The sequence below is a fragment of the Ranitomeya imitator genome, chromosome 2, assembly GCF_032444005.1.
Source record: "Ranitomeya imitator isolate aRanImi1 chromosome 2, aRanImi1.pri, whole genome shotgun sequence".
Lineage (NCBI taxonomy): Eukaryota > Metazoa > Chordata > Amphibia > Anura > Dendrobatidae > Ranitomeya > Ranitomeya imitator.
In genome coordinates this window covers 623960997-623984891 of record NC_091283.1, presented here as the reverse complement: position 1 = coordinate 623984891, position 23895 = coordinate 623960997, and the positions used below count along the sequence as shown (strand labels likewise).

The 23895-nt window shown below is 45.1% G+C and overlaps 1 long non-coding RNA gene across 1 annotated transcript in view; it reads right to left on the bottom strand.

Moving 5' to 3' along the window:
* LOC138667638 (uncharacterized) overlaps window positions 1-3541 on the bottom strand; it is a 29039-nt gene extending 25498 nt beyond the window's left edge. The window contains exon 1 of the long non-coding RNA XR_011318871.1: window positions 3472-3541. This is a non-coding gene — a long non-coding RNA (uncharacterized lncRNA). The remainder of the gene's footprint in view (window positions 1-3471) is intronic.
* Between the last annotated feature and the right edge of the window lie 20354 nt (window positions 3542-23895).

Genomic DNA, 23895 nt, shown 5'->3' with positions numbered 1-23895 from the left:
AATGACTATTCAAACTAAATACTGGTGCTCGGTGGACCTGTAAGGGGGACGACTGCACCACGGCTACCTGCTTGCTGGGTCTGGAACTGTCGAGGTTGCATCTCCTGTTCCCGGGGGGAAAGCAAGAGAGTGGGACATTCCTCCTGTCCTTGGGGGGCGGGGATATAAAAGGAGAAAGCGCGTGCAGCAGAGCACTTTGGCGTGAACGGAGGGCAGCACGCAGTCAAGCGAGCAGCGCGCTCCGCTTTCCCTCCCCACTGAGCACTGGCGCTGCAACAGGGCCCCACCGTGTACAGAGGGACCGCTGCCAGGACAGAAGGCGGGCATTCTGCAGCAGTCCAGACAGAGGGACCGCTGCACTGAGGTGAGCCGTGTGCTCAGCAGCGGCTCAGAGAAATGCTTTACGGAAACAGAGAGTGCGCAGCAGGGACCAGTGAGTTCTGCGACCCCAGAACATCCGTGCAGTGCAGGCCCATGCTTTATTATCCATGCTGCCACTTAGAGAAGACTGTGAGGAGAGACGTGCAGGGTGCCCGTTGGTCACCACGAAGCGAGATGGTAAATGTTCCGAGCCAGAGAGTACTGTGAGCATGCCAGAGAGCGATCAGGTGCAGTACCCTGCCAGAAAAGCAGCACGCCAGTGGTTGTCGACGCTTCAGTCTTGGCAGAAGCAGGCAGCGCGCAGCATAGAGAGAAGAGTGCAGCGCGCCCAGTAGCTGACAGAGATCGAGGTGCCGTGTGCTTCATGACCATGAGTGCAGCGCACGTGCCACAAAGAGAGAACTGAGTGCTGGATAGACATAACTCACATTATCAGCTCATACTTTCTCGCTCACAGCAGACCCTGACTTCAGCACTGTATATTTGCAGAGCCATTTTGGGCTCATATAGGACTGTGGCCCATACCCTTGTCAGCCACTGCAGTATATGGACTAGGTTCAGAGGAAGGTACCGGAGACTGACCACTGCCGCCAGAAGACAGGGCATTGATGCCTACAGGAACCCATAGGAAAAGATACCGCGCCAGCCGTTGCCGGTGCCATTGACTTCCCAGCAGGAGTCAGTTTGAGGAACTTCTGATATAAGTGTTTCACAAGATCCGCCGTTAACTGATCCTTTCTTTTTGAACTCTGCATATCCTTTGCAAACTGAACCGTTTATTCCCCTGTTCAACCCATTGCCTCTCTGCGTGGAGTATTCCCCTGTTATTAAACTTGTTAACCCTTGCTCTGCCTCCGTTCCATTCCTGCATCCTGCAACCTGCTCACATACCCTTGGTGTGGCCAAATATTTAAGTACACCTTCCCACCTGCTTGTTTTCCAGCTAATTTCTCCCTTCTCAGACTCTATGAAGCAAGAGCTGTCAATCAAAGAAGAGAGGGGTGGAGATGGAGGGGAAACAAGCAGGTGGGAAGGCGCTCTTAAATATTTGGCCATGCCAATGGTGCACCGACCACCTGTACTTGCTTTGAATCGTCATTCAGTGCTGACTGAGTCCTCTTCAAGAACCCCATGCTGTTCCAGGTGATTGACAGGTCTGTCATAATGTGCAGACATAGAAGACACTGGTCAATCATCTGGAGCGATACGGAGGCCAGCTTGCCGCAGGCAGTGCCAAACTAGTCTTGTCTACTGAAAAGTCACAGAGCAGACTAATCATGTCAGACGTGGCCGGGCATTACCCATTGTGCTCTGTAGCTATCATATCATAGAGTTTAGCGCAGCCAATAAGGGGGATTACTGCAGCCAGTATAAAAGATGGGGGTCGGCCAGGCAGTGTCATTCTGTGCTTAACAGTGTAGAAATGGAAGGTCGGCGTTCAAAGTGCATTCCATAGAGGGTCACAAAAATGCCCGAATTGGATTGCGTTGTAATCCTGCTTTAGCTTTGAAGCACATTGAAAATAGGAGTGGTAGTCAGTCTGTAAATTCTGATTGAAGTGATATAGGAAGTTCTTATACCTGCATAGTTGTGTGACTGTGAACTCATTAATGTGATATACTGTAGTACAGTGTTGGACTGGGGGGCTCAGGGCCCACAGATGGAGTTCACTCTAGGGGCCAACCCTATTGCTACTGTACATGGAAATATGACAGCTGCTCTATGTCAAGGTCCATTTCCCCTTAATGTAGATGTGGCAAATTTGGAAGGATCGGACGGCTCCATGGATAGGTGATCACCTCCAATCTTTGGTACAATCCTTTTAAGCAATGAAAACATGGAGAAAAAAGACTGAATCAACTCTTAATTTTTTGGCCAGTGTGTCACCACTGCAGCCAAAGATTCCCTGCTGGCTACCGGACCCCATTGATGTGATATTGATGACCTATCCTGTGGTTATGTCTTCGATATATCGTGGCTAGACAATCCCTTTACATTACGTTATAAGGTTCAATGATAGTGTGAAGTACAGTAAACGGTGGTTTAAGATGCGATAATCTTTATTGCAAGTCCATTGTAATATAAAAGATACAGAAGAGTATTTCTCACATCAGAACAAAACTTCTGTGTCTGAGACCACATGACTCTTATTATTACTGACACAATATATCCACAGTTTGATACTGCAAGGAAAATGCAGTGATGTTCTTAAACAGGTGGTCTGGAACCTAAAATGTCCTTTCTAAATATCTATCTTTACACCCTAACCATTTTTGTATTGAACTTTATTATACAATACCTTACTATTCTCCCTATCCTGCTCATTCCTAAATCTGTTTCTTTTTACTTCACTTCCTTGTGATCTTTTGTTTGAGAGGAGTCTCAAACAGGATGTCACAGGTAGCTGGGGCTGCACTCACTTTTCTCGAGTATCTATTGCCCCTCCTGGAACAGGACATCACAAGGGCAGCGCTGCAGTTACTAACTACAATTTCTTTCATTGCCTCCCCCTGAAGATACCCTAGATCCATGGTGATAGAAGCTTTGGGAGGGGTAAATGCAGCGCCCACACGCTGCTTCTAAACGTTAAAGAAGACATCAGGGGACACAGACCTTAGTGAGTGACACCAGCGCCACTCCACAGCCTCGAAAACTGCAATATCTGCTTCCAAGATGGGCAGTAGACACTTGCAGGGAATGAGTGCAGTCCCAACCTCCTAATGTTCTGATTAAGACTCCCTTCAAATGAAACATCACAGGAAGTATAGTAAAAAACACATTTTAAAAAAAAAGGACATAGGTAATGGACTACCCCATTAATACGTACCTGCTGTTCCACACAATGCCCTCCAAAAATACACCAACAACATTGTCATACAGTCCATACTCACAACGTAAATTGCGCTACACATTTAAAGGGCTAAACAAACCCTTAACAATTGAAGGCTTATTCTTGGGAAATGCCATCAATATTACATCAGTGAGGGTTTAACTGTTTGTCTACTATATAGTAGTTCCTTAACTACTTCTAGGCTGTCCATAGATTTTATATTTCCGGATAGTCCACACTTACTGTATATCTGCACTTACCTTGTGAAACAGCGTTGTAACCACCTTGCAGACGATCATGAAGCTGTAGTGGTGGAGAACTGGCTGTCAGATACAGCCTGATTTCTCAGAGAGAAGATAAACATGGTTTATTAGCATGTTTACCTTCTAGATCTCTGTATGCCCTGCTCTAAAACAGCGCTTATCTTGTATATATAGACTTGTGTATATAGATTAGGAAGCAGAAGCACTGACCGTGCTTCCTCCTCCTCATCCAGTGAACAAGTGATCACCGGCTCTATACCGGCTCTTTTTGTCAAAACAGCTATATGTAGATGCAACATCATAACTCCTCATCGCCTAATGCAGAAGTGAGCGGAGCTACACAACCCCTTTAATCCAGTATAGGTATCTATGTCCTCATATACAGTGCCAACTGCTCATTATTACCCCACATGGATGGTATCCTTATATACAGTGCCAACCGCTCATTATTACCCCACATGGATGGTATCCTTATATACAGTGCCAACCGCTCATTATTACCCCACATGGATGGTATCCTTATATACAGTGCCAACCGCTCATTATTACTCCACATGGATGGTATCCTTATATACAGTGCCAACTGCTCATTATTACCCCACATGGATGGTATCCTTATATACAGTGCCAACCGCTCATTATTACCCCACATGGATGGTATCCTTATATACAGTGCCAACTGCTCATTATTACCCCACATGGATGGTATCCTTATATACAGTGCCAACCGCTCATTATTACCCCACATGGATGGTATCCTTATATACAGTGCCAACTGCTCATTATTACCCCACATGGATGGTATCCTTATATACAGTGCCAACCGCTCATTATTACCCCACATGGATGGTATCCTCATATACAGTGCCAACCGCTCATTATTACCCCACATGGATGGTATCATATACAGTGCCAACCGCTCATTATTACCCCACATGGATGGTATCCTTATATACAGTGCCAACCGCTCATTATTACCCCACATGGATGGTATCCTTATATACAGTGCCAACTGCTCATTATTACCCCACATGGATGGTATCCTTATATACAATGCCAACTGCTCATTATTACCCCACATGGATGGTATCATTATATACAGTGCCAACCGCTCATTATTACCCCACATGGATGGTATCCTCATATACAGTGCCAACCGCTCATTATTACCCCACATGGATGGTATCCTTATATACAGTGCCAACCGCTCATTATTACCCCACATGGATGGTATCCTTATATACAGTGCCAACTGCTCATTATTACCCCCACATGGATGGTATGTAAATGTAACTGGAGGGTCTCAGACCTGCAAATAAAAACCGTTGTTATGCCACAGATCTACACTAGAGTCAGCACTGCCAAAGACACGAGGTGTTGAGTGGTAGTGGGCCCAGCTGAAATGCCATCCAAGTACTGAAGTATGCAACATTGTCTTCTCCCACTTGTTCCGTCATTTAGAAATTGTGAGTGCAAATTGTTCTGTACAGGAGGAACATGACGTATGTTTTTTTTTTTAAATTCGCTTATTAAACAACAACAATAATAAAAAAAAAAGACCAAATAGACATACATGGTTTGCATATATCCAGGTCAACCCAAATACACTCATCATAATCATAAAGAATGAGGAAAAGTATATAATGAGTTTTCAATAATATAAATCTCAATGCATAGACCGGTTCATATAAACTTAAAATATTACAGAATGTCTAAAGTGCTTAAAACCCTAAAACTAAAAAAACTATTTTACTACCAAGACAATCCCCAACTCATTAATAAAGTATTATTGAAGTGCAGCGTGAACAGTGCACATTTTGCCGTGAGCTCTATCATATTGGAGCTAGGCCATCAACCACGTGAGGACATAGTAAGGTACGACGAGTTCCATACATCCCACATTTTATTACATTTCTCTAAACAGCCCCTATTCTGGTATAAGGTTCGTTCAGTTGGTATGATTGAATTTACCAGCTCAATCCAGGCCCTGAGAGATGGATGCGTATTGCCCATCCAGCATAAGGCTATTAATTTCCTTGCCAGGAAAAGTGTCTCTCTCAACAAGATTTGAATATGGTGTCCCCACATCTCTTCCTCTAGTACCCCAAATAAACGCACTAATGTTTTCAAAGGAACGGGAATATGAACAAGAGAGGTCAACAATGAAGTTACCTTGTTCCAAAAAGAGAGAATAAATGGACATCCCCATATCATGTGTATAAAGTCCGCCTCTCCTGTATGGCATCTGAGGCATTCTGAAGACTGAGACCACCCAATTTTGAATAATTGTAGCAGGGTTAAATATGATTGGTGTATTATATACATTTGTATCATTTTATTGTTAGCCGAAGGGGATACCTTAGTTGGGGACTCAAGAGCCATCTCCCAATCCTCATTCTGAAGATCAGGTATCAGGAGTTTCCACTTTTCTCTAACTGGCAATAGAGCAGGGTCAGCCCCCACGGATAACATCTATAATATAACGCTGGGAGCGTCACTCTGTCCGAAGCCTCTATAGACTGCGCAAGCGCAAGCGCCGGCGCAGTCTGGGCCTCACAGAGCGACGCTCCTGGGAGATCGCGGTATGCGTAAGCACTGAACGCATACCGCGATCTCCACCGGAGAGTCAGGGACCGCCAGGAGGGAGGGTAAGTATACTCACCTTTCCCGGTTCCAGCGCTGCTTGCGGCTCCGTCTCCCGGCTCCTCTGCTCCCGGCTCCGGAGGGCGCGGACTGCACAGGCGCCGATTCCTGCTGCCGGAATCGGCGCCTGCGCAGTCCGCGCTTTCCGGCGCCATTTTCTTGAAGACACACTCCGGCTCCACTGCAGGTGTGTATTCAAGAAAATGGCGCCGGAAAGCGCGGACTGCGCAGGCGCCGATTCCTGCTGCCGGAATCGGCGCCTGCGCAGTCCCCGCTTTCCGGCGCCATTTTCTTGAAGACATACCTGCAGTGGAGCCGGACGATAGGGGAGTATGGTATTTTTTTTTTTTTTATATGGCAGCAGCATTCGGGGGCATACACACTGGAGCGGGGGGCATATAATACAATGGTGGCGCAGGATGGCAGCAGCACATGACAGAACGGGCGCAGGATGGCCGCAGCACATGACAGAACGGGCGCAGGATGGCCGCAGCACATGACAGAACGGGCGCAGGATGGCCGCAGCACGACAGAACGGGCGCAGGATGGCCGCAGCACATGACAGAACGGGCGCAGGATGGCAGCAGCACATGACAGAACGGGCGCAGGATGGCAGCAGCACATGACAGAACGGGCGCAGGATGGCAGCAGCACATGACAGAACGGGCGCAGGATGGCAGCAGCACATGACAGAACGGGCGCAGGATGGCAGCAGCACATGACAGAACGGGCGCAGGATGGCAGCAGCACATGACAGAACAGGGGCGCAGGATGGCAGCAGCACATGACAGAACGGGCGCAGGATGGCCGCAGCACATGACAGAACGGGCGCAGGATGGCAGCAGCACATGACAGAACGGGCGCAGGATGGCAGCAGCACATGACAGAACGGGCGCAGGATGGCCGCAGCACATGACAGAACGGGCGCAGGATGGCAGCAGCACATGAAAGAACGGGCGCAGGATGGCAGCAGCACATGACAGAACGGGCGCAGGATGGCAGCAGCACATGACAGAACGGGCGCAGGATGGCAGCAGCACATGACAGAACGGGCGCAGGATGGCAGCAGCACATGACAGAACGGGCGCAGGATGGCAGCAGCACATGACAGAACGGGCGCAGGATGGCAGCAGCACATGACAGAACGGGCGCAGGATGGCAGCAGCACATGACAGAACGGGCGCAGGATGGCAGCAGCACATGACAGAACGGGCGCAGGATGGCAGCAGCAAATGACAGAACGGGGACGCAGGATGGGAGCAGCAAATGACAGAACGGGCGCAGGATGGGAGCAGCAAATGACAGAACGGGCGCAGGATGGGAGCAGCAAATGACAGGATGGGAGCAGCAAATGACAGAATGGAGGCGCAGGATGGGAGCAGCACATGACAGAACGGGGGCGCAGGATGGGAGCAGCACATGACAGGATGGGGGCGCAGGATGGAGCAGCACATACCAGGATGGAGACCATATACCAATATAAATGCTCGCCACCCGGGCGTAGAACGGGTTCAATAGCTAGTATATGTATATTGTGCGGAGATAAGACCACAGGGTCCCTGTGATTTAAGGATCCCTATCAGTGGGAAGGATGATATTATTTGCGTCCTATTTATGCTGCGCATGTGTGATTGAATCGCTGATCTGAGTTGCAAATAGTAAAAGAACTGAGGCCTTGGGATATCATATCTACCATATTTTTCGCTTTGTAAGACGCACTTTATTTCCCCCAAATTTGGGAGGGAAGTGGGGGTGCGTCTTACAAAGCGGATATACCGCTTACAGTTACAGGCTGGGATGAGGGGGTGTCTGCCACCGCTGCCGCAGTTGTCTGCCGCTGCTGCCACTGTTGTCCGCTGCCGCCCAGGGTGACGCTGGAGTCTCCGGCGCTCTGGCGACATTTTGTGAAAGGCCAGAGCCCCCTGGCAGTTGGTCTAGGCTTTCCTGTGCGACGGACTTCGGGAAAATGGCTGACGGAATCTCGAGAGATGAGATTTCAGCGCTGAGATCTCATCTCTCGAGATCTTGGTCCTAAGATCTCCATCTGCGCATGAGCCGCCTCCCGGCGGCCATTTTCCCGAAGTCCACCGCACAAGAAAGCATGGACGAACTGCTGGGGGGGGGCTCTGGCCTTTCACAAAATGTCGGTAGAGCCCCTCCGCAGCACCAGAGATACCCCCACAGCATCGGAGACACCCTTGCAGCACCAGAGGCACCCTTGCAGCACCAGAGACACCCCTGCAGCACCGAAGCCCCCCTGCAGCACAGGACACCTGCACACCCCCTCATCTCAGTCTGCGGCAAAGCTTCACTCCAGTCTCCAGCAGCGACCCTGGGACCCTGATCCACTGCAGCCACAACCCCCGGTGGATTATAAGAAGCACCAATTTATTTAAAAGTTTTTTTCCTATTTTTCTCCTCAAAATTTGGGGTGCGTCTTATAAACAGGAGCATCTTACAAAACGAAAAATATGGTAAGTTGCAATTGTTCAAAAAGGCATTAAGGTTCCTTGTTCATAAAAATTATTAACCAACAAAACACCATGTGAAATCCAAAATTGAGCAGATGGGTGGTTCAGTAGCCCCGGGAAGTATTCATTATTCCATAAGGGCATTTCCGCTATAATACCATCAAAGTGGATTACCTTTTTTACTTGCCTCCAAGCCAATGTCGCCAACCGGATTAGTGGTAATAGTCTAGGGGTATTCGGTCTATTTATTTCCAAGAAACGGAACGGGCAATCAATCTGGCGTAGGCCAGATGGTTCTCCGAGTTTGGCAAACAGTCCCCAGGCATATGTCAGGAGTATGTTCACACAAACCTTTTTTGGACACGAATTTTGGGAACAGATCCCAAAATCTTCATCAGCGATCGCTAAAAATATTATAATGTATGAATAAACGTTCTATTGATTTTCTGCGAATAGGGGAATAGAAAGCATGTTGACTAAAAACCGAATTTGCGGGAAAAAGACACCCAACATGTAGAAGTTTGTCTTTTGAAAGCCTTAAAGGGAACCTGATAGGAGAGTCATACTGCAGCAAACCATGGGCAGAGAGAATCAGACACTGACTGCTTTAATGTTGTACCATTTCAGAGAAAACGCATATTGAAATGCTGACCGGTGAATATGTGTCTTTCATGACTAGTCCAAGGTGGTGCCTCAGCAGCTGTTTCCCTAGTCTGGCAAGTCTCTTCCTGTACACACACAAAGGAGAAACTTGTCTGTCTAGGGGAGACGCATAGTCAGCGTCCGATTTTTCAAAGTGCAATCATGGTCGAAAGTGTTTGCACCCTTGAAATTGTTCCAGAAGTATTTCTCCCAAGAAAATTATTGCAATTACACATGTTTTGTTTACATATGTTTATTTTCCTTGTGTGTATTGAAACAACACAAAAAAAACAGAGGGGTAAAGGCAAATCAGACATAATTTCACACAAAACAAAAATATTGTGGGTAAACAACTTTGTTTCAAGAATGTGATGCCCATTCAAACTCAACTGTGGCAAGTAACCAGTGTGGACAATATGAAAATCACACCTGAACCCAGATAAAAAGGAGAAAAGTTGACTCAATCTTTACATTGTGTGTCTGTATGTTCCACACTGAGCATGGAGAACAGAAAGAGGAGAAGAGAACTGTCTGAGGAATTGAGAACCAAAAATGTTGAAAATATGAACAATCTCAAGGTTACAAGTCCATCTCCAGAGTTCTTGATGTTCCTTTGTCCACAACATAACCAAGAAGTTTACAACCCATGGCGATATAGCGGATATCCCTGGATGGCTGAGAAAAAATGATGAAAGGTTGCAAAACAGGATAGGCCAGATAGTGGATAAGGAGCCCCAATCATGTTCCTAAGAAATTCAAGCTGTCCTGCAGGCTCGGGGAACACCAGTGTCACTGCGAACTATCCGTCAACATTTGAATGAAATTAAACGCTATGGCAGGAGACCCAGCAGGACCCCACTGCTGACACAGAGACATAAAAAATCTAGACTGCAGTTTGCCAAAAGGTAAGTAAGCTAAAATCCTTCTGACACAGGGTCTTATGTACAGATGAGACCAGGATAGAGCTTTTTGGTAAAGAACATCATTCTACTGTTTACTGGAAATGGAATGAGGCCTACAAAGAAAAGAACACAGTACCTACAGTCAAATATGAAGTTACCAGCATTGAGTCCAGATCTAAATCTCATTGACCACCTGTGGAGAGATGTTAAAATTGCTGTTGGGAGAAGGCATCCTTCAAATATGCGAGACCTGGAGCAGTTTGCAAGAGAATTGGTCCAAAATTCCATTTGAGAGGAGTAAGAAGCTTGTTGATGGTTATAGGAAGTGATTGATTGCTGTTATTTATTACAAAGGGTGTACAACTAAATATTAATTTGAGGGTGCCAACAATTTTGTCCTGCCCATTTTGGTGTTTTATGTTGAATTATGTCCAATTTGCCATTTTTCAGTTTTTTTTGTGTTGTTCCAATACACACAAAGGAAATAAACATGTGTATAACACAACATGTGTAAGTGCAATAATTTTCTGGGACAAATACTTTACTCACTGGAACAATTTCAAGGGTGCCAACTCTTTCGGCCATGACTGTACGTATTCTCAGAAACACAGCAAGATTTCGGAGTAAAACATATGTGGCTATAATAATGCTATAGATCAGGCAGCAAAAACCAGGTGACCAGGTAATTTCTCTGACAGCATTTAGGGTATGTCCACACATTCAGTATTAGGCAGCGCTTTGGATGCAGCATATGTCCACTGCGTCCAAAGCGCTGCCGGCTTTTGAATGCAGGCGATTCCTCATGTGTTCATTGAACCCTGCGGAATCACCACGTCCAATACATTGGACTGGTGAAATTTATCCGCAAGATAAATAGACATGCTGCGGTCTGGAAAGACGCACTGCATGTCCGTCTCCACAAGGAAACCACGGGCATCTGTGCATGCATAGTAGGCCACTATGCTGTAACATCTGGCCGAGGCGGATGTATGCAGCGTCCAACCCGCAGCGTTTACCAACTGTGGGAACATACCCTTATACCACCTAAATGCAGGATACGTGATAAATCTGTAATTGATGAAGGTGTGTTCACTGAGACCCCCACCGATCATAAGAATGGAAATGTCAAAGGTTGTGTGGATGAAGCTGTAGTTTGCATGCGTAACCACCACAACATTCATTTCTGTGGATTTGTGAGAGATGTAGTGAACATGAGTGACCGTGACCACTGTTACCATAGATAGTGAATGGAGAGATGGGATTGTTATTCACATAAGGACTATGGGACCACCTTTCAAATCCATTTTCAATCTACCATATGGTACCAGAGACATGGGCTTTTTACTCAGTGATAATTTTGATGGTCTTTACTAAGGGGGTGAGGCTCATGGGGTAATTATGCAGAGCAGCCTAGAGACACGCCGCCAGGAATCTAGTGCCTTGCCTTGTATGCCTGTAATTGTTTATGTATGGTTGTCCTGAAGAAGGAGTCAGTGGACTCTAATCCGAGTTGACTACAAACCTACAATTCTATTACGAATAGTTGTGTCGTATTCCTGAGAGCGCAGAAACTACTTCCTATCCTGCATTTAATTTACTGTTTATTGGAAGCTGCTGCATGTGGTATTCAGGCTCTATAAGTGTTGTGGGTCACACAACCACATAAGGTGAGTGGTTTTACTTATAAATACCAACTATTTGACGTGGAGTAGACCCTATGGGCTCTTGGTGACATGTCCTCTTTAAAGCAGATTCTGGATTCATGTAGAATCCAAAAGAAAGATCCTTTTATGAAATCGGATTCATATTGCTATGGAGTGACGTGTCTGAGGCCTAAGGCATGAATTACTTTCTAAACCTTCAAGGTTGGTGGTGAGTTCTCCTTCAATGGAAGTCTTCAAACAGAGACTGGACAGACATCTGTCTAAGATGGTTTAGTGAATCCTGCATTGAGCAGGAGGTTGGACGCGATGACCTGGGAAGTCTCTTCCAACTCTAACATTCAATGATCCTATGAGTTGTTTATACATTGTGTTATGACTCCCCTTAGCCTGCCGTGCTCAGAGGGTATTGAATACGTGCTCTAGGTCTTCTAGCACCTGTGGACTTGTTGTTTTGTTGTGTGGCGCCCAGAGGGTCCAGTCGCCACAGAGTATTGCACCTCACTCAGAGGTGTGATACTTTGGTAAGGAGGGGGCACGGCACAGAACCCTACACCTACATCCAACACAGACAATTCAGTCAGGGCCCAGCTGGATAAGAATGGGTGTTGGGTAGGGTAGGTAGAGGAGGAGCTAATTAGGTGGAAAGTTAGTCAGATTGTGAGAGGACAGAGTGAAGCAGAAAGATGTGCTAAGAAGGAGCTCCCTGTCAGAAGGGGCTAGAAAGAGATTGTGAGGAGAGCTTGTCAAGGAACATCAGCTTAGGCGGAGTTGGTAAGAGGAGTGAAGCTGAGCAGACATGGGGGACTGCAGCTCCTGGCAGACAGAAAGAAGTTCCTAGAAAGTGAGGGAACTGAAGAACGAGATAAAACAGAAAGAACTGAAGGAAAAGTGAGTCGACAGAAAGAACTGAAAGAAGGGGTTCCAGGGGCACGAATAGTGAGAGATCCATCCGTGGGGCCTGTATCCACTGGCGTGGTCGGTGGAGGAACCAGGTCGCAGTGAGGGACCGACCCTCTAACTAGTAGAGAAACTAAGGACTCAGCTATCTAACCGGAGGCTGTGGTATCTGTATGTGACATAGCCACATCCACACTGCAAGGCAGAAGGATGGAAGCCAGAGTAGTGAGACGGCCAGAGAAAGGAACATAAGAAAGAGGGTTCTGGAATGTGCACCCGAATTGCTGGAGAGCTGGCTGGACCACAGACCTGAAGGACACAGCACCCACGCTGGGGCAATTAAGAACTGCGAGTAAAGCATTGGAAACTGCACCACGCTGTGTCCTCACATTTATTTACTGCGCCATCCACCCTGAACCATAACTACTACAACTACCACAAGCACCATCATCACCCTTAACACTACAGCTGCCCTGGGGTCTAGTTCTACCTGTGGAGAGCTGTACCAACTCTGCTGCATCACCATCAGCTCCAGTGGGCTCTGAAGCAGCATCGGCTAACACCTTTATTGCTGAAAACCACGGGTGGCGTCATGAACAAACTTTATAAACTTTATTCCCATTCACTTCAAACCCTTTTATTGGACGCCCAGGGCCACTGACTGTTTCACTGCCACTGTGACACATCCCTTTAAGTACCAGCCAGGTTCCCGAGTATTCCCTAGGCCCTGGCGGGCGCTCCAGTTGTATCTCGCAATCTTTGGTGTTCTTGTCTTTAAAAGGTATATTTTTTTCCTAAAGAGAAAACAGGAAAAATTCCAGCTTCTGGCAATAATTCGTAAAAATCTGAAATCTGCTATTTACTGGCTTACTGGACTCTAACATCTCCTCTGCAATTTATAGGAAACCCAAAGCCGGGAATACAATTCTCCATGCAGCCAGCGGTCACCCCAAACATATTATAAAGTCAATGTATGTTGGCGAATTTACTAGAGTTCGCAGAAGCTGCAGTGTTGATAATACACAAACCCATGTGATAAAACCATTTTTTCAATTGTAATACTAAAAATATTATCTACTTTATTTAATGTACATCATGTCATTTAAATTGTTGGTTGTACTAGTCGTAGCATGAAAATTAGAATTAATGAACATTATTAGACTATTTTGCATTTATTCATGTACGTGTTTTGTCTGTATTGATTTTTGATTGCTCAATTTTATTCTGTTTTTCTTGTGTTTTTTTTTTCATTTTCTTCATTCACGCAGTTTTTACATCATGTCATTTTTTTGTCCAATTAACTTTATTCATTGCGGATTTTGGATTGATGGAAAAAAAAATTCCCATCAGGCCTTGAGGAAGCACGCTGTTAGCGTTTGAAACGCGTCATCATGTTGTTTCCTGCTCCCCGCAATATGCTTTGAGTTTTTGGGAATTTTTATTGTTTCTAATAAAAGTGTTTTTACATTTTTACGAATTGTTGTCAGAGGCTGGAATTTTTCCTGTTTGCTCTTCATACTTCACATTTTGGTCAGAAACGTTATTCCGTGCACGCTGGATTACAGAATACAGGATATGGCGAGCTGGTTAAACTTTTCCCCTTCACATATTTTTTTTCCTACCAGAAAAACTTGTTTCTAAGGAAATAGTAAATGATATATCTCCAGAGGGTTCTGACCTCTTATCTACAAGTTTTCCTGCTTTACAACCATGAAGTTAGGGTACCGTCACACAGTGCAATTTTCATCGCTACAACGGTACGATCCGTGACGCTCCAGCATCGTAACAATATCGCTCCAGCGTCGTAGACTGCTGTCACACTTTGCAATCTACGACGCTGGAGCGATAATTTCATGACGTATGTGCGATGTAGAAGCCGTTGGTTACTATGCGCACATTGTATACGATATATGTTACACCATGCGATCATGCCGCCACAGCGGGACACTAGACGACGAAAGAAAGTTTCAAACGATCTGCTACGACGTACGATTCTCAGCGGGGTCCCTGATCGCAGGAGCGTGTCAGACACTGCGATATCGTAACTATATCGCTCGAACGTCACGAATCGTGCCGTCGTAGCGATCAAAATTGCACTGTGTGACGGTACCCTTAGATCAATACATTTACAAGTCACCATTACCACGTAATTGTGGATGTTTGTTTTCTCTTTAGGCAGCTTGGTGCTTGATGACAACTTACACCAATCAGCCAGAACATAAGCCCCTTCCCTACACGGACAATTTCTGTTTTTGCGTTTCCATTTTTTGCCCCTCACCTTCTTCCAATAGCCATAACTTTTTTGATTTTTCTGTCCATATAGACATGATTGTTTTTTGCGGGACGAGTTGTATTTTTGAACAATACCACTCACTTTACCACACTGTGGACTGGAGAATGGGAAAAAATTCAAAGTGCGGTGAAATTACAAAAATTTTTTTGGAATTCTGACATTGATTTTTGGGAATAGTTTTTACGGCATATATTGTGTGGTAAAAATGATCTGGCAATGTGGTTCTCCTCATCAGTATGATTACAGTGATACCAAATTTGTCCAGTTTTTTATTTTTTTTTAGTGGGGAAAAAAATCAGAAATTTGTAGAAAACTTTTTTTTTAGTGCATCTAATGTAACGTTTTCATTTTTCTTTTCGATAGACCGGTCTGAGGGCTTATTTTTTGCCGGGTGAAATGGTGTTTTATTGATATTATTTTGTTATAGACATTACATTTTCATTGCAGCTTACAGCATTTTTGTGGTCCAAAAAAAACACAATCTTGTCATTTTAAATTTTGTTCTGTTTACCGATTGAGTTATATATTTCTATATTTTGATAGACTGAACTTTTCTGGACGTGTATTTTTTTAAAATAATTAAGTAAATGGGGGAAAAGGGAGGCGATTCAAACTTTTATTTTTTTATTGTACGTGTTAAAACTTTTTTTTTATACCTTTTCAATGATTTTCATCATTCCTTTAGGGGACTTGAACCTGCGATGATCTGATTGCTTCTGCTATATGCAGGAATACCACAGCAAAAATCAAAGTTACTTAGATGGTTAAAAGGAATCTGTCACCCCCTGGGACACATCGTATATTACCTATTAGTATGGGCATAGAGGTGATAGATTGGTAAAATTAGTCCTACCTGTATGTCCATATCTTCCGTCTTCTTGTTGAGAAATCGTCTTTTATTTCATAATGCTAATGACTTCTTCCACTGCCCCTAGGCTAATGGGTGGGGGGTGGTACGCAAATGAAGACCTGAAGACCGGAGGCAGTTTTCTTCTAGGCACCGCATGCCCCAGAGCCTGGAAGAAATCATTAGCAGAAAGAAATAAAAGACTATTTCTCAACAACAAGATGGAAGATATGGGCATACAGGTAAGACTAGTTTAACGATTCTATCACCTGTAAGCCAGGGGGTCACAGATTAAGTCTCATTCAGATGTCCATGTTTAACGTACGATTTTCACATGCAGAATATGTACCCAGTACAGTCTATAGGCATGTTTACAAGTCAGTTTTTGATCCAATTTGGCGATTAAACGTGCTTGATTCCAGTTGTTGCTGCTAAGGGTGGCCCAACGAGTTATTAGATTTAGGGCCAATCACTTTTTCACACAGGTTTGGATTACTTTTCCCCCCTTAAAATACAGTTTTTAAATAAAGGTCTTTATTATTGTATTTACTTGTGTTTTCTTTGTCTAATATTTAAATTTGTTTGGTGATCTGAAATATTTAGTGACAAACATGCAAAAGAATAGGAAATCAGGAAGGGGCGAACACTTTCACACAACTGTATAATTGTATTACTTTAAACCTACAATTCTCATTATGTCATCAAAGACCTCATAGGTGACATCTTCTCTGAATCAAGTCGTTCCTATCCCTTTTGTCTCCATGTAGTATAGATGCGTTGATGAGATTTCATATCCAGATAATTTCTTTGCAGACTTCCCCCTTTTTTGCCTTCAGCAGCACTTTCCGACATGGTGCTCTTAAAAATAAAGTATCATTATACTGCCCCATAAATAAAAATATCTCCAATGCTGCATCCCTGAATAAATAATTGCCCCTCACACTGCCTTTCTCCATAGTATCCCCCATACTACCCTTCTCCATTATGTCCCTCAACTCACAGCCCCTCTCTACAACATCTCCGCACTGCTCCTCTCCATAATATCCCCAACATACAGCCCTTCTCCATAATGTCCCCCAAACTGTGTATCTCCCTCACACTGCCTCTCTGCAAAAAGCCCCCCACCATACACTATAATATCCCCCTAATATTCCAAATTGCCGCAAAAGGTCCCCCAGAGCTCTATTAATGTCCTGAATCTATCTACATATTTTCCCATATTATAGGCAGAAATGCAGATGTAAGCATTAACCCCTTTACCCCCAAGGGTGGTTTGCATGTTATGGACCGGGCCAATTTTTACAATTCTGATCACTGTCCCTTTATGAGGTTATAACTCTGGAACGCTTCAACGGATCCCGGTGATTCTGACATTGTTTTCTCGTGACATATTGTACTTCATGATAGTGGTAAAATTTATTTGATATTACCTGCGTTTATTTGTGAAAAAAACGGAAATATGGCGAAAATTTTGAAAATTTCGCAATTTTCCAACTTTGAATTTTTATGCAATTAAATCACAGAGATATGTCACACAAAATACTTAATAAGTAACATTTCCCACATGTCTACTTTACATCAGCACAATTTTGGAACCAAAATTTTTTTTTGTTAGGGAGTTATAAGGGTTAAAAGTTGACCAGCAATTTCTCATTTTTACAACACCATTTTTTTTTAGGGACCACATCTCATTTGAAGTAATTTTGAGGGGTCTATATGATAGAAAATACCCAAGTGTGACACCATTCTAAAAACTGCACCCCTCAAGGTTCTCAAAACCACATTCAAGAAGTTTATTAACCCTTCAGGTGTTTCACAGGAATTTTTGGAATGTTTAAATAAAAATTAACATTTAACTTTTTTTCACAAAAAATTTACTTCAGCTCCAATTTGTTTTATTTTACCAAGGGTTACAGGAGAAAATGGACCCCAAACCTTGTTGTACAATTTGTCCTGAGTACGCCAATACCCCATAAGTGGAGGTAAACCACTGTTTGGGCGCATGACAGATCTTGGAAGCGAAGGAGCGCCATTTGACTTTTTAATGCAAAATTGACAGGAATTGAGATGGGACGCCATGTTGCGTTTGGAGAGCCACTGATGTGCCTAAACATTGAAACCCCCCACAAGTGACACCATTTTGGAAAGTAGACCCCCTAAGGAACTTATCTAGAGGTGTGGTGAGCACTTTGACCCACCAAGTGCTTCACAGAAGTTTATAATGCAGAACCGTAAAAATAAAAAATCATTTTTTTTCACAAAAATTATCTTTTCGCCCCCAATTTTTTATTTTCCCAATGGTAAGAGAAGAAATTGGAATGAAAAAGTTGTTGTACAATTTGTCCTGAGTACGCTGATACCCCATATGTGGGGTTAAACCACTGTTTGGGCGCATGGGAGAGCTCGGAAGGGAAGGAGCGCCGTTTGACTTTTCAATGCAAAATTCACAGGAATTGAGATGAGACGCCATGTTGCGTTTGGAGAGCCACTGATGTGCCTAAACATTGAAACCCCCCACAATTGACACCATTTTGGAAAGTAGACCCCCTAAGGAACTTATCTAGATGTGTGGTGAGCACTTTGACCCACCAAGAGCTTCACAGAAGTTTATAATGCAGAGCCGTAAAAATAAAACAAAAATTTTTTCCCACAAAAATTATTTTTTAGTCCCCAGTTTTGTATTTTCCCAAGGGTAACAGGAGAAATTGGACCCCAAAAGTTGTTGTGCAATTTGTCCTGACTGCGCTGATACCCCATATGTGGGGGGGAACCACCGTTTGGGCGCATGGGAGGGCTCGGAAGGGAAGGAGCGCCATTTGGAATACAGACTTAGATGGAATGGTCTGCAGGCGTCACATTGCGTTTGCAGAGCCCCTAATGTACCTAAACAGTAGAAACCCCCCACAAGTGACCCCATATTGGAAACTAGAACCCCCCCAAGGAACTTATCTAGATGTGTTGTGAGAACTTTGAGCCCCCAAGTGTTTCACTACAGTTTCTAACGCAGAGCCGTGAAAATAAAAAAAAAAAATTCCCCCCAAAATTATTTTTTAGCCCCCAGTTTTGTATTTTCTCGAGGGTAACAGGAGAAATTGGACCCCAAAAGTTGTTGTCCAATTTGTCCTGAGTGCGCTGATGCCCCATATGTGGGGGGGGATCCACCGTTTGGGTGCATGGGAGGGCTCGGAAGGGAAGGAGCGCCATTTGGAATGCAGACTTAGATGGAATGGTCTGCAGGCGTCACATTGCGTTTGCAGAGCCCCTAATGTACCTAAACAGTAGAAACCCCCCACAAGTGACCCCATATTGGAAACTAGACCCCCCCGCGAACTTATCTAGATGTGTTGTGAGAACTTTGAGCCCCCAAGTGTTTCACTACAGCTTATAATGCAGAGCCGTGAAAATAAAAAATCTTTTTTTTCCCACAAAAATTATTTTTTAGCCCCCAGTTTTGTATTTTCCCAAGGGTAACAGGAGAAATTGGACCCCAAAAGTTGTTGTCCTATTTGTCCTGAGTACGCTGATACCCCATATGTTGGGGTAAACTCCTGTTTGGACACACGGGAGAGCTCGGAAGGGAAGGAGCACTGTTTTACTTTTTCAACGCAGAATTGGCTGGAATTGAGATCGGACGCCATGTCCCGTTTGGAGAGCCCCTGATGTGTCTAAACAGTGGAAACCCCCAAATTATAACTGAAACCCTAATACAAACACACCCCTAACCCTAATTCCAACGGTAACCCTAACCACACCTCTAACCCAGACACACCCCTAACCCTAATCCCAACCCTATTCCCAACTGTAAATGTAATCTAAACCCTAGCCCTAACTTTAGCCCCAACCCTAACTGTAACCTTAACCCTAACTGTAGCCTTAACCCTAGCCCTAACCCTAATGGGAAAATGGAAATAAATACATTTTTTTAATTTTTTTTATTTTTCCCTAACTAAGGGGGGTTTGATTTACTTTTATAGCGGGTTTTTTAGCAGATTTTTATGATTAGCAGCCGTCACACACTGAAAGACGCTTTATATTGCAAAAAATATTTTTTGCGTTACCACATTTTGAGAGCTATAATTTTTCCATATTTGAGTCCACAGAATCATGTGAGGTCTTGTTTTTTGCGGGACGAGTTGACGTTTTTATTGGTAACATTTTCGGGCACGTGACATTTTTTGATCGCTTTTTATTCCGATTTTTGTGAGGCAGAATTACCAAAAACCAGCTATTCATGAATTTCTTTTGGGGGAGGCGTTTATACAGTTCCGCGTTTGGTAAAATTGATAAAGCAGTTTTATTCTTCGGGTCCGTACGATTACAGCGACACCTCATTTATATCATTTTTTTTAATGTTTTGGCGCTTTTATACGATAAAAACTATTTTATAGAAAAAATAATTATTTTTGCATCGCTTTATTCTGAGGACTATAACTTTTTTATTTTTTTGCTGATGTTGCTGTATGGCGGCTCGTTTTTTGCGGGACAAGATGACGCTTTCAGCGGTACCATGGTTATTTATATCTGTCTTTTTGATCGCGTGTTATTCCACTTTTTGTTCGGCGGTATGATAATAAAGCATTGTTTTTTGTCTCTTTTTTTTTTTTTCTTACGGTGTTTACTGAAGGGGTTAACTAGTGGGACAGTTTTATAGGTCGGGTCGTTACGGACGCGGCGATACTAAATATGTGTACTTTTATTGTTTTTTTTTATTTAGATAAAGAAATGTATTTATGGGAATAATATTTATTTTATTTTTTTTCATTATTTAGGTTTTTTTACACACTTGTAAAAAAATTTTTTTAACTTTTTTACTTTGGCCCAGGGGGGGACATCACAGATCGGTGATCTGCCAGTTTGCACAGCACTCTGACAGATCACCGATCTGTCTGAGAGCAGTGCAGCGTTACCAAGTGCCTGCTCTGAGCCACCTCCCTCCCTGCAGGACCCGGATCCGCGGCCATCTTGGATCCGGGACTTTCTGCAGGGAGGGAGGTAGGAGACCCCCGGAGCAACGCGATCACATCACGTTGCTGCGGGGGTCTCAGGGAAGCCCGCAGGGAGCCCCCTCCCTGCGCGATGCTTCCCTGCACCGCCGGCACATCGCGATCATGTTTGATCGCGGTGTGCCGGGGGTTAATGTGCCGGGGGCGGTCCGTGACCGCTCCTGGCACATAGTGCCGGATGTCAGCTGCGACAAGCAGCTGACACCCGGCCGCGATCGGCGGCGCTCCCCCCGTGAGCGCGGCCGATCGCCTATGACGTACTATTCCGTCCGTGGGAAGTAAAGCCCACCCCACATGGACGGAATAGTACGTCTAATGGCAGAAAGGGGTTAATACAGATTGTACTGCTTATTGAGTCAGCCCCAGTGATGTGGCCACAAATTAATCACATGTATTTTTGGACAGTCCAGGTCCAAAAATACACAATCATTTATTCTTCACAATTCTTATACACAGCTCAAAACAGTAAAAGGAACAATAAAATACCACAACCTAGGTATCTCTTAATTAAATATTCCAGTTGCAAATCTTTATTCATTACATAGTGGAACGTGTTGAGAACAATAAAACATAGAAATGATTCATGTAAATGAAAATTAATATCCCACAGAGGTCTGGATTTGGAATAATACTCGGATTTTCCACTTTAATTACAGGCTGATCCAACTTCAGTGGAAATGCCTCAAGATAAGGAAGTGATGCTCAGACTGTGTGGCCTCCACATACCTGTATTTCCTCCCTACAACGCCTGGACCTGCTGCTGGTGAGGTGGCAGATGTTCTCCTGAGGGATCTCCTCCCAGACCTGGATTAAATTATCAGTCAACTCTTGGACAGTCTGTGGTGCAATGTGGTGTTGGTGGATGGAATGAGATATGTCTCAGATGTGCTTGGTTGGCTTCAGGTCTGTGGAACAAGCATCAATGCTTTCATCATGCAGGAACTGCTGACACTTCATCCACATGAGGCCTAGCATTATCATTAGTGATGAGCGAATATACTCATTACTCGAGATTTCCCGAGCATGCTCGGGTGTCCTCCGAATATTTTTTAGTACTCGGAGATTTAGTTTTCCTCACCTCAGCTGAATGATTTTCATGTCTAATGGCAGTACCTAACGGCAGTCAGGGTACCTCTGGCGAGCACATGGAGGACTGTGCGGCCCTCCAAAGAAATTCCTCCCCACACTATTACTGACCCACTGCCAAACCTGTCATGTTGGAGTATGTTGCAGGCAGCAGAATGTTCTCCATGGCATCTCCAAACTCTGTCACATGTGCTCAATGTGAACCTGCTCTCATTCGTTAAAAGCACAGGGCACCAATGTCGAATCTGCCAATCGTGGTCTTCTCTGGCAAATGCCAATCACCCTGTACGGTGTTGGGCCCTCATGAAATCTGTTACTGACAGTTTAAGCAGACACCTGGATGTTTGTGTCCTGTTGGTGGTCTTTTTGCAGGGTTCTAGCTCCTTGCACAAAGGAATTAGCGGTCCTGCTGATGAGTTGTTGCCCTCCTATGGCCCGCTCCATGTCTCCTGGTCTCTACTCCATGCTCTGGCCACTGTGCTGACAGACACAGCTACCCTTCTTGCCACAGCTTGCATTGATGTGCCATCCTTTATGAGCTGCACTACCTGAGCAACTTCTGTGGGTTGTAGACACCTCCTTATTTTACTGTACATGTAGGAAGTGAGATCAATGACAAAATGCAAGTGTGACTGGAAAAAAAAATAGTAAAAAAGGATGAGAACAGTAAACTGGTCTGCGGTCACCCCCTGCAGAACCACTCCTTTATAGAGGTCGTCTTGATAATTGCCTATAATCTCTACCTCCCAGGGGCGTAACAACTGCGGTCGCAGCTGCAACTGGGCCCGGAGTGCTTAGGGGCCTGCTCAGTCCAGCAAACAAGTAGCACTAGCCGGGAAACTCAGCAGACAAGTCACGCACCCTGCTGGCCACGCTTCCCCAGACTTCCAGCGGTGTAAGGCGAGTGGGCGTGTCCGTGAAGGACATCTAACCTAGCATAAGGGCTGGGCGTGTCACTGAAGCCTGACTGAGATGGAGGGGGAAACAACAAAGCTGAGGAGCCTGCAGCAGCTGTCACAGAGTCCGGGTGAGGCGCGAAGGCAGCAGCTGGTGAGTCAAGTGCAGTCGTAGCTGTAAAGTGCTGATGTGCGGCCAGGGTGCTGTTTAGACCTGTCATTCACCTACCTCCACCCGCAGAGCTGCACACCACACACACACACACATACCTGTTCTGTGCGGACAAGACCTGTGATGAGGTCGCAGGAGGGGAGGAGTCAGGGGTCACATGATCAGTGGCCTCAGTCTATGCAGGACTCTGCTGTGCTGATGGTCATGGTACTGAATGAGGGGAAGTTTATGTGTGGGGTAAGGTGGGGTTTACAGTGTGGATGTAGCAGAGCTGTGTGTGTACAAGGTGTACAGAGCAGAGCCGTGTATGTGTGTAGTGGAGCAATGTGTACGAGGTGTACGGAGCGGAGTCAGGTGTGTACACAGCCGAGCTGAGTGTGAAAGAGGTGAGCGGAGTCGTGAATGTATGGGGTATATGGAGTGGTGCTGCGTGTTTACGAGGTGTACAAAGCGGAGCCGCGTGTGTATGGAGTGTACGAAGCGGAGCCGCGTGTGTATGGAGTGTACGAAGCGGAGCTGTGTGTGTGAGGTGTACGGAGCGGATCCACGTGTGTATGAGGTGTACGGAGCAGATCCGCGGGTGTAAGGAGCAGAGCCGCGTGTGTACGGGGTTCACGGAGCGAAGCCACGTGTGTACAGGCTGTAAATTTCTGAGTCGGGAAGAATGGTGCACGGCTGTGAGCAGAGCCCAGCATGTGCACTGTGGGGGAGTATTGGGTGCTCCGAATGTGCAGTGCGTATGCTCCGGAGCCATCCAGTAAACCCAATACACCCCCACACTGCACAGGTCCGGAAATGACGCACTGCAGCGTCATACCAGGAAGAAACAGCACACAGATTGCAAACGCCAGGAGTGCGCTTGGAATTAGAGAGAGGGAGGACATGAACGCCCAGAGTCTGCACTT